General features: G+C 36.4%; 1 long non-coding RNA gene across 1 annotated transcript in view; it reads right to left on the bottom strand.

Annotated features, from left to right (window-relative positions):
• The window catches only part of LOC109453346 (uncharacterized), a 34,732-nt gene extending 22,740 nt beyond the window's left edge, over nucleotides 1–11,992 (bottom strand). The window contains exons 1-2 of the long non-coding RNA XR_002138266.2: nucleotides 11,850–11,992; nucleotides 5,174–5,274 (exon numbers count right to left, since the gene is read on the bottom strand). This is a non-coding gene — a long non-coding RNA (uncharacterized LOC109453346). The remainder of the gene's footprint in view (nucleotides 1–5,173; nucleotides 5,275–11,849) is intronic.
• Between the last annotated feature and the right edge of the window lie 1,462 nt (nucleotides 11,993–13,454).

Raw genomic sequence — 13,454 nt, 5'->3', positions numbered from 1 at the left:
AGTAATCTTAATTATGGCTTTCAGGTATATTTAAAGTCGTTACAAGTAGAGCACAGTGGAGAAACCAGTGACCTGGGGAAGACTGGTTTATCTCTCTAAACCTTATTCATAAGTTGGGAATGATAGTCATACTTTACAGAGGTGTGAGTTGAAAAAATGTTAGAAATCTTCGTATTAAAACTATCTACTGAAGATTAAGCAGGTGGATGAAAAACAAACAAACAAACAAACAAACAAACAAACACCCCACCCTGGATCCAATTGAGGAAATGTCAGAATTCCAAAGATCAACAACAACAAAAAATCCTTCCAAGAGAGGAGGAACAACTGTCTATATGCCAAGGAATGAAAATCAAATTAGTATCAGGCTTTCCATTAATAACTGTAGACTCTAGAAGGAGAGGTGGTAAAGTCCTCAAAGTTCTGATGAAAACTGACTTTGGTCCTTGAATTCCATAGACAGCCAAATAATTAGTAAAGCACCAGGGTAAAATAAAAACATTTCCTGATATGCAAGGACACACAAAAATACACTACTCACATATCCCACGTGAAAATATTATCTGGAGGGTTACTCCAGAAACAGAGGCACTTCCAGAGGAGAATAACATGAGGCATAAGAAAGAATAACAATCAAGTGTGACATAGAAGAGATGAACAAGGCTGGAAAGAAATTTGTAAAGGATCAAATAGATGTTAATTAGCAATTCTCTTCGGAGCAGAAGAAGTTACTGACACAAGACCATATTCCTCTTTTTTGATCCCTCTATGAATAAAATTAATATAATCATAATAGTTTAATACTCTTTTAGAATGAATATCTAAGAACAAAGCATGCAAGACTTAAAGGTTACTAATAGAATTTAAATGTTATAAAACTTTGGCAATAAAAGACAACAAGACTAATCAAAAGACAGTCATGAAATAGTGCCTTTAAGCCAGATAGTGTATTTAGGGAAGTTGTCTTAATTTTTCATAATAAAAATCAATATACACTGTCTAAAATAGATAATTCAAGAAGCACAGACCCACAGAACTTGAACAGATCCTTTTATAACTATTACTCTTAATATTTTTCTGGAGGCATTAAACAATGCAATTTGATAAGACAAATAGGTTAGAGGTATGAATTGCAAAGGAGGCAGAAAAACTATCACTATTTATAGATATCATGTTTATATAATTATAAAATCCCAAAGAATCTTCTGAAAAACTATTGTAAAAATAAAGTAGCTCAATTTCTGATAAAACATATCAGAAATCAATAGCCATAAGAAAGTATAAAATGACAATATTATAAAAATAACAGAAGACAAATCACCAACAAGAAACTTAACTAGAAATATGTATATGAGAAACTTTTATGAGAAAAATTTGAAATATTCCTAATGGATACAAAAGTAAAAACAAACAAATGAAAAGAATGCATGAAGTTAGAACACTCAATATTATAAAGATGACAATTCCACCAAAGTTAATTTATAAATATTATATAATCCAAATAAAAATACCAGCTAGCCAGAAAAACTCTGATAAAGCAGAGCAGTTATTATTTATACTAAGTATTAAGATACACTATAAAACTTCAATAATTAAAATAGTGTGATGGTGAGGCATGAATACAGATAGACAAAAATGAAAAGAACAGAAACCCATACATAATCCAAACTGCATCCTAAAATTAGTACATAGTAAAGATACTATCTCAAATGAATCAGGTAAGGGAGGACTTTTTAATAAATGTTTTGAGGACTACTAAGCAGGCATCTGAAAGGAGATAGAGCATCTGAACCTTACACTGTACAAGGTGTGATCAGAAAATATGGTGAATGTTTAAATTTTTAAAATGTATATTTTTGGGGAAAGAGTTTTGCTCTGAGAACCTATGGTCTGCCTTCACTCAAGATTCCAAATAACTTCATTTGGGGAGAGAAGAGAAGCCTTACATAACTTGTTGGCAGTTGGCAATGCTTTGGGGTCCTTTATTTGGCAGGGAGAAATGGTAAAGTGATGATACTATGTTGGGACTATAACTGCCCTATAGAATAAAAAGGGTGACAGGAGGATAGAAATGTAAATTTTCAGGCATAGCCCCAGAACCTTAACCAGTACAGTAATGGAATGTTCCATTGGCCAAGCGACCCATTGGAATTTAAGGAATTGCAGAAGTCACGGAGCATGGGCAGCTCTAAGCCAGATTTGTCCTTGGACCTAGGAGGACCAGAGACACTTCCAGAATCCCTGGGTGAAAAAACTGTCATAATAAAATTAAAGACTGAAAGAACAGAAAGCCGAGGTCCATGAGAACCTAGGTGTCTTATTAAAGATACCCATTTCTGATGTATTTATGAATTGTAATAAAGATAACTAAATACATTAAAAAAAAAAACAGTAAAAGACAAATTGCCATTAATTCCCCTCACTTCAAACACACTTATCCCATCGTTCTTGCCACTTTCTGAAGCAGTTCTGAAAGTCCTCTTTCATGAGTGTCTTTAGTTGTGCTATCGTGGCTGCCTCGATGTCCTGAATCTTTGCAAAACATTTACCTTTCGTGGTCATTTTGACTTTGGGGAAGAGCAAGAAATCTAGTCTCACAGTGCCAGACTAAGGTAGGTAAGGACACACCGTAATGTTTTTATTTGACAGAAATTGCCTTACCAGAAGTGATGTGTGACACAGAGCCTTTCCATTGTGATCAAAACATACAGTGAATGCTGCTGCCAAGTGCTACCCAACAGAAAGGCAGGGATCTTCAATATGGGAAACAGTACATCGAACTTTAGTAACAGTGTGTGAGAAGTTTCAACTTGTTCAATGCAGTCAGTCAGGTGTGAGCTATGATTGAGAGAAGTTGTGTTTTAAAGTGTGCCATAAATCATCCATCATGACAATGCTTTGTGTCACACATTGCTTTTGTGTATGGCAATTTCTGTCAAATAAAAACATTATGGTGTGTCCCCATCCACCTTATTCACCGGATCTGGCACCTTGCAGCTTCTGGCTCTTCCCCAAAGTCAAAATGATTTAGGACATGGAGGCAGCCACAACAGCACAACTAAAGACACTCACGAAAGAGGACTTCCAGAACTGCTTCAGCAAGTGGCAAGAACAATGAGATAAATGTGTTCAAAGCAAGGGGGAGTTTTGAGGGGAATTAATTGCAATGTGTCTTTTACTGTAATAATTTTTTTATTTTATTTAAACATTCACTGCATTGTTTGATCACACCTTGTGTTCCAGTATTCCAGGTAACTCCAAAACAATCTAGCAGTGAAATTTAAAAAAAAAAAAAAAAAAAAAGGAAAGAAAGAAAGAAAGAAAGAAAGAAAGAAAGAAAGAAAGAAAGAAAGAAAGAAAGATTAAATTATTAAAGAAAACAGACAATATTTTTTATAACATTGGATCTTGGAAGCCCTTTCTAACTATGGCTCAAAATCGATAAATAATTTCAATGATATAAAAATCAGTATTTTTTCAGGGCAAAATATCATAAGCAAATTCACAAGACAAATGACAAACTGGCACAAATATTTCTAACTCATTTCACAGACAAACAGCTAATCTCCCAAGTATATAAGGAATTCCTAGATGGTTGTAAGAAAATAGCTAGTAATCAGTAGAAAAATGGGCAAAGAATATTCACCAGCTGTTCACAGAAAAATAAAACAGCCTTTAAACATGAAAAGTTATTTAGCTTCACTAGGACATGAAAAATGCAAATTAAAACTATACTGAGTTATCAGGTTTCATGTAGCAGATTAGCAAAAATCTGAAATCTATGGTAAATATGTGAAATGACAGAAACTCATTCATTGGCAATGAAGAGTATAAATTTTCATATCCCCTAAGGGAGCAATTAATTGGGCAATATCTACCAAAATTAAAATTACATTTACTCTTTGATCCAATAATCCAATTCTAGGAATCTGTCCTATACATACATTTCATATTTATACAATTATATATGTACAAATTCTTTTATTGTGACATTTCTGTTAGAGAAAAGAGTTTTCAAAATGTCCTTAAGTAAAAGACTGGTTAAATAAACTGTGGCATAGTTTTGGAATATTATGCAGCTACCAAAAAAGAAAGACAGAAAAAAAAATGAGGAAGCTCTCTGGATACTGATATGGGAATATCTTCAGAGATATATATGTGGGAAATTGGTACATATTTTTGTTTTTGCTATATCTGCATAAAGAATTACTAAAAGCATAAAGAAACTAATAAAAGTGCCTGCTTCTATTCTTAAAAAAATTAAACAAAGAATTACCACAGGATCTAGTGATTCTACTTCTGCGTATGTACCCAAAACACTTAAAAGCAGGAACTCAAAGAGATATGTATTTTTACATCAATTTAATAGCAACATTATTCACAATAGCCAAAACATGGAAGTTATCCAAATGTCCCTTGATGGATAAATGGATAAAACTAATGTGGTATATACATACAATAGAATGTTATTCAGTCTTCAAAAGGAGTCAAATTCTGACACATGCTACAACATGGATGAACCTTGAAAACATGCTATGTGAAATAAACCAGACACAAAGGGCAACTATTGTATGATTGCACTTATATGATGAGGTACCTAGAATAGGCAAAAATTCATTGAGACATAAAATAGAATAGGGGCTGAGACAGAAAATTGCTAGGGGCTGAGGGAGAGGGGGAGAACGTGGAATTATTGTTTGATAAATAGAGTTTCAATCTGAGATGAGAAACAGTTCTGGAGATGGACGGTGGTCATGGTTGCAAAACAGTGTGAATGTACTTAATACCACAGAGCTACATACTTAAAATGGTTAAAATTGTAAATTTTATGTTGTGAATATTTATCACAATAAAAGAAAAGACCTTCTATAGAGTCAGGATGGTAGGGTAAAAGTGACAGTACTCAAAGTAAATCTTTTGAACTCTGTAAATATGAGTACACGATGTACTTTCAAATAAGATCAATAAATACATTCTTATGAAAGACCTGGATTTTCCTCTTGGATCACTCCTGTAATTTGATTTTTTTTTCTATATGCAAATATAACTTCCCCCACCCAATATTTTATAAGCATCTTCATCAATAGCGGATTGATTAAACATGCACATACCAGATTACTAAGCAGAAATGGCTAAGAATAAGGTAGCTCATATTTCCCTCATTTCGACTTACAGACACAGGTTCTGGCCTCCAGAGGAGTGCTCTCAGGTCTGGTCTTGGTGGAGCTGGTTCATGAAGTGCATTGCACCTGCCCTGCAGTCTCAGTCATCTATCTGGGGGAAAAGTCAGAAGGGGAGAACTGATGACTGCTTCTTTTTATGTATGTCTCATGCTCCAAGGTCACTTGTCAAAGAAACCCTCCCTGGGGCATGATGGGTACTTGTTCAGCCATTAACAAATCAACGTTTTCCTTTGTGTGGGTACCTCCCATGGCAGGGAAGCTGAGAGCCTGGCAGTAGGGATAGGGTTTCAGGTTTCACCTCTACCCATAATTACCTCTCTTTGGAGCTACTGAGCAATTTCATTGCAGTGGGGCACCTCCCTACTGCAGTACCCATTCCACCCATCAACAGCTCCATTGGCCAGAAAGTACTTTCTATATAGCAGATATTTGCCTCTTAGTATTTGCCACCCATTGGTCCTGTTTTTATTTTGTGGAATCAGAAAACATAAGTATAATTCCTCTTCTGTATGGTACTACTTCAGATGTCCCCAGCAATGTGCCTCTTCTCTGAGTGCTGAGGCTTCTCCATGGAACTGTACCCTTTCAATGGCTAGAATTCCTGTGACTCCTGAATCCCTCACGCTCTCTTTCTCAGCATCCATTGGGTCTGCAGCCCATTTCCATGGATATACTTTTGATTCCATTCCTACTTCTCCACTTACCTCTTATAAATCTCATTTTCCTCCTTTAGAGATCAAATAGAAATGTAAGCCCAAATGAAACTCATCTATGTGAAAGCTGGTGTAGTAGGCAGTCTTTAAAATGGTTCCCAGTAGTCCTCATGGCCTGTGTAATTCCCTCCCCTTAAATGTGGGCTGGACCTACTGACTTGCTTCTAATGAAGAGAATACAGCAGGAGTGATAGGATGTGCTTTCGAGATTAGGTTATAAAAGACTGACTTCCATCTCGTTAGCTTTCTGTTTCAGGCTCTGAGGAATCCAGCTCCCATGTGAGCTTCACTAATGTAGAGGCTCACATGCCAAGGACTAAGGGAGCCTCCAGCCAACACCTCCAGGATTTTCTTCTTGTTTAAGGCTGAACCATTGCTTATTCCATTGCGTGTATATACTACATTTCGTTTATCCATTTACTTATCAATGGACATTCAAGTCATTTTCACCTCTTGGTTATTGTGACCAATGCTGCAATGAAAATGGGTGTGTAAATATTTCTTCAAGATCCTGCCTTCAGTTTTTTTAGGTATATACCCGGAAGTGAGATTGCTAGGTCATAGAGTAATTCTATGTTTAATTTTTTGAGGAAATGATATATTATTTTCCACAGTGGTCCCACCAGAGTGCACAAAGTTTCTGATGTCTCTACATCCTCTCCAACACTTCTTGTTTTCTGGGGTTTATGTTTGTTTGTTTGTTTGTTTGTTTGAAGATCTAATTGGCTTTATTAAGTGATTCATGAATTGGGCAGCATCCCATCTAGCAACCAGAAGGGAGCTCCCATTTGTTTTTTGTTTTTGATGTAGCCTTCCTGATGGGTGTGAGGTGATATCACTGTGGTTTTGATAAGCATTTCTCTAATGATTAGTGATGTTGAACATCCTTTTATATTCTTGTTGGCCATTTGAATATCTTCTTTGGAAAATGTCTATTCAAGTCCTTTGCCATTTCTTAATCAGGTTATTTTGTTGTGGTAGAGTGGTAGGAGTTCTTTATGTATTCTGAATGTTAACTCCTTATCAGACATTTGAAGATTTACAAATATTTTTTCTTATTTCATAGACTGCCTTTTCTCTCTGCTGATTGTTTCCTTTGATATATTTCCAGAGTATACTTCTTGGGTATGACACCAAAAGCACAGGCAACAAAAGCAAAAATAGACAACAAAAGACAAATGGGACTACAGATGACTTTTTCCTTAACGTCTGTCCCATCAACTTGTGCGTACCATTTATTAGTCTCCTCTCGCTCTCTCTCTCTCTCTCTCTCTCTCGCTCTCTCTCTCTCTCTCACACATACACACACACACACACAAAAAAAAAACACATACAGATGTTACCATGGTTATGACATCCTCTAGCCTCTAAACAGCTAGCTGATTTACAATTCCATTTCTTTACTGCTGTCATCTGAGAAATTAGGGTTCTCTGGGGGCAACGTTGAAGACTTAAAGAGTTGCCTGGCTCTAGTTACATTTGCCTAATCTCTGTGTCTATGCTATTCCATACATCTAGAATCATTTTCTCTCATCCAGTGGCACAAAACTACTTACAATTGTCTGAAATGCAACAACTAAATACGTGTCTCACTGCTTTGAGCACAAAACATTTTCCTATTTATTGGTTCCAAGAGACACATTCATTTAATATTGAAAACTATGATGTAGTCAGAAAAAGAGCAAAGTGATTTTTTGGTTCTTTTTAAACTATTTCTGTTAGAACATTGGCTGTTCTAGCAGATTTTTGTTAGCATTAAGCAATTTTAAAAAAAAACTCTTCAAAAATGAATGATTTATCTTAAGATATTTATTTAAATTTATCAAACATACCAAAATATGTTACTTCAGCAACGAATGTTGTGTTCAAGTTGCCGAATCCTGATATTTAGCCATTTTTTATCATGTAGTAGTAACACATGAAGGGATATATTGGAATCTTCTCAAGATGTACCCTCCCCCAACTCACCCACACACTAAGCCCATTTTTTCTCATCTCTCTTTTTCATAACTCCCTTACCTAGGAACTTACATTAACTCAGTCCCATTCCTCACATTTATGGGGCAAAGAGTACAAATAGAAGTTTATATACAGTGTGACTAAGTATTTAAAATTGTAAATCAAGCTTGCAAACTGTTTCATAAAATGTGTACACCCAATCCTAATTATTTGCAAATTCTGTATTTGCTAATTTTGCCTACTTGTCTAAAATTCATTTGTGACCCAAAATCAATGCTTGAAGGGCTTTTGCAGTCATTGGTGAACACACACAAAAAGGAAAAAGTTTGAATTGCCTTGGCATATGCGTTCCCAGGTGAGGTTGAGCAAGGCGACACTCTGCCATCTTGTTTCAGCTCTGGTACTATAAACAACTGTCTTTTTTATGGTCTATTTCACGCCACACTTTTGTGTGTGTGTGTGCTTTTTGTTGGTAGTTTCACTATTTAAAATGGCTCGCAAGTATAGTGCTGAAGTGCTATATAGTGTTTCTAAGTCCAAGAAAGCTGTGATGTGCCTTAAATACATAAGCTAAATAAGCTTTCAGGCCTGGGTTATAGTGCTGTTGGCCGTAAGTTCAATGTCAATGAATCAACAATATATATTAAATAAGGTGTCTTTAAACAGAAACTTATATAAAATAAGGTTGTGTATTAATTGGTTGATGAAAATATTGTGACCAGAGACTCACGGAAACCTATCCATCTATTCCTCCTACGGCAATAGCTCGGTGTTAGGTAATGCAGTGTTCTAGGGGAATTTACAGAACACAACTAGCACAAGTTAAGAGAATTGACTGTACTAGTCTCTGACCTAAACACGTATACATTTATAATGACAAAATAGAAGATGTACAAAGCTATAGTTCTTAGATTACTAAAAATTATTATCTAAAATATCAAAGAAAATTCAATTCATATAATCGTGGATGTCTTGATGTCTATCGATAGGTTGGTAATGTTTGGATAAGCAATAAAATATAACTCATGCATTATTATATATGTATTCTATATATTTTCTTTTTCTTGCCTTCATTTCAGCAAAGATACTAATACTGTTGTTATAATAAAGATATTCATATAATTTGTTCTATAGTCAGGAATAAACCAAAGAATTAAAAATGTAATTGTGTGCAATATGTGCTAATATCAATATATTTTCACCTAAAAGCAAATTGAAATAAATGTTCAAATTGAAAAATTAAAATTATTTTTATATATTTTAAGTTATCTGTCTTCTAAAATATTTAAAATTATCAGTCAAAATTAAAAGAAAAATAGACGTTATGATTTATGAAACCAAAATGTATAATAAAAATTATTTAAATAGAAATTATAATTAATCGATATCAAAATTTTAAATACCAATTATTTAAATAAAATTGACCTTTTAAATTTATTAAGTATTTTTATAAAACTATTCATAATTCGAGCTACCACTATCCGTCTAATTGCCAACATAAAGAATTGCTAGTCCCCAGGTTACATCTAGCCCTATATATAAATTTTAAATAATATGAATTGTTTAACCTACAAAATGTCTCTTAGCCACTATGCGCAACTGTTGAAAAGACTTTGTTAATTCCTGAGTACGTCTAGAACCACAATTTGGAGCCAGAGGAGAAGCAAGAAAATGGATGCTGGGCAACCCTGGTAAATAATGCTGTCTTCTGCAAGAATAGAAGAATTTGACAAGATCGTTAATTTGTCTTTTCTCTCCCCCAAATGATTCCACCACTTAAGCTCTCCCTTCACTTTGAAGCAGTGTTTCTCTCTGTTGACATACATCTAGGGACACAACTTCAAAATTCCCAAGGTATTCTGATTCGCTCACTTACTGTTTCAAGAACATAAGATAAAGCTGTTGAGAAGAATTTCCCTGAGACATAAGTAATGTCAGTCATGAAAAGGGATACTTAGGGTTATGGGTTGACTTGTAGCAGATCTGAGCGCTGAACCTGACTGGGCCCTTCATCAAAAGATGGACTGGTTAGTCCTAATAAAGGGTAAGAGCGGCTGTATTGAGGAGGAAAGTTGCTGCAATTGTTCCTGATTTAATTGGCACATGGTGCACATTTGGTCATTGGCTGGACACAGCTGCATAAACATCTGATGACTATGGTCCTGGTGCATCACATTTAAGACACTCTCCCCCACTTCCTCTCCCCCACTTCCTCCCCTCCCCCCCCCCCCCCCCCCCGCCCCTGCCCAGTTAGGCTGCATCCCTAATCTGAATTAAACCTTTCCTCCTGGTCAAAACTGAATTTCCTGCTTTCAGCATAGCAAGAGAGACTTGCTGTCTTGAGTACAGAATTAGGTAATGTCACGAAATGTTTAATGTTGTCTAAATGATTCTTGGAGGACATTTAACCATGGATGATTCCTGTTACATTGACTGACCAAGATCTATTGCCTCTTCCAACCTTCTTCAGATTCAAAGCAACACTTTTCTTTTGTAATGGACTTTTTTATTCCTTCCACCTTGGATAACCAATTTCTCTTTATTTTCCAAATTTAGCATCCTGTGCTGTATCCTAGGGCTAATCGTATTAATGACAATGAGAATGATAACAATATCATTACTTCTAAGTGCCAGGCATGGTTCCAAGCACTTTAAAGGTATGGACTAATTTGTCCTTACAATAAGCTTTTGTGTTGGGTATAGTTTTTACCGAAGGGGAGATTGAAGCACAGAGTAGTTAAGTAACTTGCCAAAGTGAGTTTATGCAGACAGGCTAACTCTAGTCCAAGTTCTTATCCAATTCACTACAATGATAATACAGGAGATGGCGAAATGGTGCTTTTTACATGTCATGGGCATGCTGGGCTTATTTTTATAGGAATAAGAGATTGTCTTGCAAATTGGTTGAAAATGATACATGCAAAAAAAAGCATTGTATATGTTGACTCATTGCTTTTTCTTCTTGGAGATGATGCTATCACCGATCCATTATTACCAGAACTGCCTATTGTGCAGCACCCCTTGTTAACATTTTTCCCCAGGGAGCCTCCTGTGCTCACATGGACAAGTGGACGGAAGAAAGGAGAAGAGCTTCGTACAACTCCATACAATCTCTGGACAAAAATCTTCAAAGAATCTACACCCCTCAGAGATGTGTCTGCAATGACCCCAAGAGTCACAGGGCAGGAAACAGTTAAATCATTTCCCCCCAAGGTCACCTTGAGTGTCAGTGGAAGCGCTGGGCATGGAGCCCAGGCCTCTGGCTCCTCTTTCCGAGTTTCAGGAAGCAAACCGCACTCTGCCATTTAATCCGTGAGACATTTTGTTTGTGTTTAAGTATGCCCTTGTAATATTTGCAACCCAAACACCATAGCATGGAGTCAGTGCCTGAAAAACCGGGAAGAAAATCTGACCCAAAGCCAAACTGCCTGTTCCAGATGCAGGAAAAATGTAGTTAAAACTAGCCAGGTTCAATCAATGATAATATTAAAAATCGTCTTTAAGGTTTTCCCTGGCTAATCACTAATATTAACACAAGTCAAATAACATGATGATCAATGCCATCATCATAGTAAGATTCTTGATCTTTAGCCAATGGCCCTCTTATTTCAAGCAATATTTGATGCAACCAAATTCTAGGACATCCTTTGAGAATTTGCTGTAATGGAATTCGGCCTGTACTCTAATCAGCCTGTACATCGTACATCTTAAAGAGTTAAAGAAGTACAATAGAAAGAGGGCTTTCTATTAATAGGAGGCAGAACTGCATTGTCTTTTTTCCAGAAGTCTGATTGCTGGGCCTAGCGCAAAGCAAGAGAATTGTCACATAGAGTTGATATTTTAGGACTAGGGCTGCATCTGGTTCAGTTTCTCTGTGACTATGGAAGGGTCTACATCCTACTTGTCCTGAATGGGAAAACAGACTGAAAAAAAGTTTACAAACCGTAAAAAGCAGCTTAATTTCCTCTTGTTTCTATAGTTCCCCCATCTTTACCTTGGAAGATGATCCTGACCATCCAGTTTTCAGAAGCACTTCTTCCTGGTTCTCTGGCCGTGTTCTTTGTCTTCATGGAAAGGATCCATCTTGTGCACCACCAAGACCACGGGAAGATAGCTGCAGATACCGCGAGGCTTCGTTTCAGGCACACGTTGAAGTCCTGCTGTTGTTTCCCTTCACTCTCACACAGATCGTCTGCCAAGTTCCTGACTCCTTGTCTCCCAGGAGCATTGCCTGACTCCTTCAGCACTGCCATACTGACCTCTGCACCCCAGAGTATGTCTCCCTTAGTCTGTGAAAACTGTCTTTATCTCCCCAATTCCTGGTATATTTACTCATCTGTTTTATAGTGAATGCATCGTGTATGTTCCAGACTGGGTCACCCCTGGTGTATCCTGTCCAATCACTTAATGCACTAATATTAAGTAGGAACCACCCTTACAAGGATGTAATGGAAAGCTCAACTGTGGGCTCAGCAATCAATTTTCAATATGCACTGCCCATTCCGTGTCAGACTTACCTACCTGATGTCACGGTGCTCACCAATTTGCGCCCCATTGAATTGACATCATGCTTTGGACTGTCCCTCCAGAGCTCTTTCATAGTCCTTTTGGAGGTTGTTTCAACGGCCTTCCTCAGTTTGTTCTAATTTGATTCTCTATGTACTCTCTGTTTGATGCCGAGGTCGGTCTGTAAGTCTCCAGAAGAGCATAATGTGTTTCTCACTTGGGTTTTCTACTAACAACACAACCTGGACAACTCGCTGCTCAGAAATAACAGAATTAGGTAATAGCTTCATGGTTCCTATTAGCCATGGGACTTTCATCTTCTATTAAACAGGGTACCCACATTGTTCATTCTAGGAATCTCTCCCTGGTTTCTTTCTATTTTTTTTTCTCTCTTTCTTTCCTTCTCCCTTTCTCCCTCCCTTCTTTACTTCCTTTCTCTCTTTCCCGCCTTTTTACAAATTGAATCACAACTATGAGTCAGGCACTGAAAAAACAGTCAATTAGAATCCTAGGCAATGACTGCTAGGCTAGGAGTAAGCACATGGCTGTATTTGCCCCTTTAGGGCAAATAAGAATATTCATTTTATAACAAAATAAAGGGTAACTACCTATTGAAATCATCATAAATAATTTGTCATCTTAAATAATTTACATTCCGTTATGTGCATCTATGAATTATGTTCACAGGCTGATTGAATTAAAAGTTGTTCTGTCACATGCCAATCTATTGCTAGGTAATAGCTAAATGTATTACAATCATGTACACATGTCTCTGTATACACGTGTGTGTTTCCTAATATTTATATAATCATGTCCACATATCTATTATCTATCTACATACACATATGTGTGTGTTAACCCTAATATTTAAAAAGAAATCAGAGTTATAACACATACATACAGAGATGATTATAGGTAAATATATAACGTTCCTTTAAAAGTCACTACCATGACCTCAGTAAGCATTTAAATGATTCAGTTGATAGTAATATGCTATCTGTTAGATGGCTTATGATTCTGAGAGCACATCCAAAGTGCACTTGTATGTAATTAGACGTTCTGGATGGCTTTTTCAAGGCCTTTTATTGGTAAT

This window comes from Rhinolophus sinicus, linkage group LG06, assembly GCF_036562045.2.
Source record: "Rhinolophus sinicus isolate RSC01 linkage group LG06, ASM3656204v1, whole genome shotgun sequence".
Taxonomy (NCBI): Eukaryota; Metazoa; Chordata; class Mammalia; order Chiroptera; family Rhinolophidae; genus Rhinolophus; species Rhinolophus sinicus.
The sequence above is the reverse complement of the archived record's forward strand: the minus strand, read 5'-3'. Positions and strand labels throughout refer to the sequence as shown.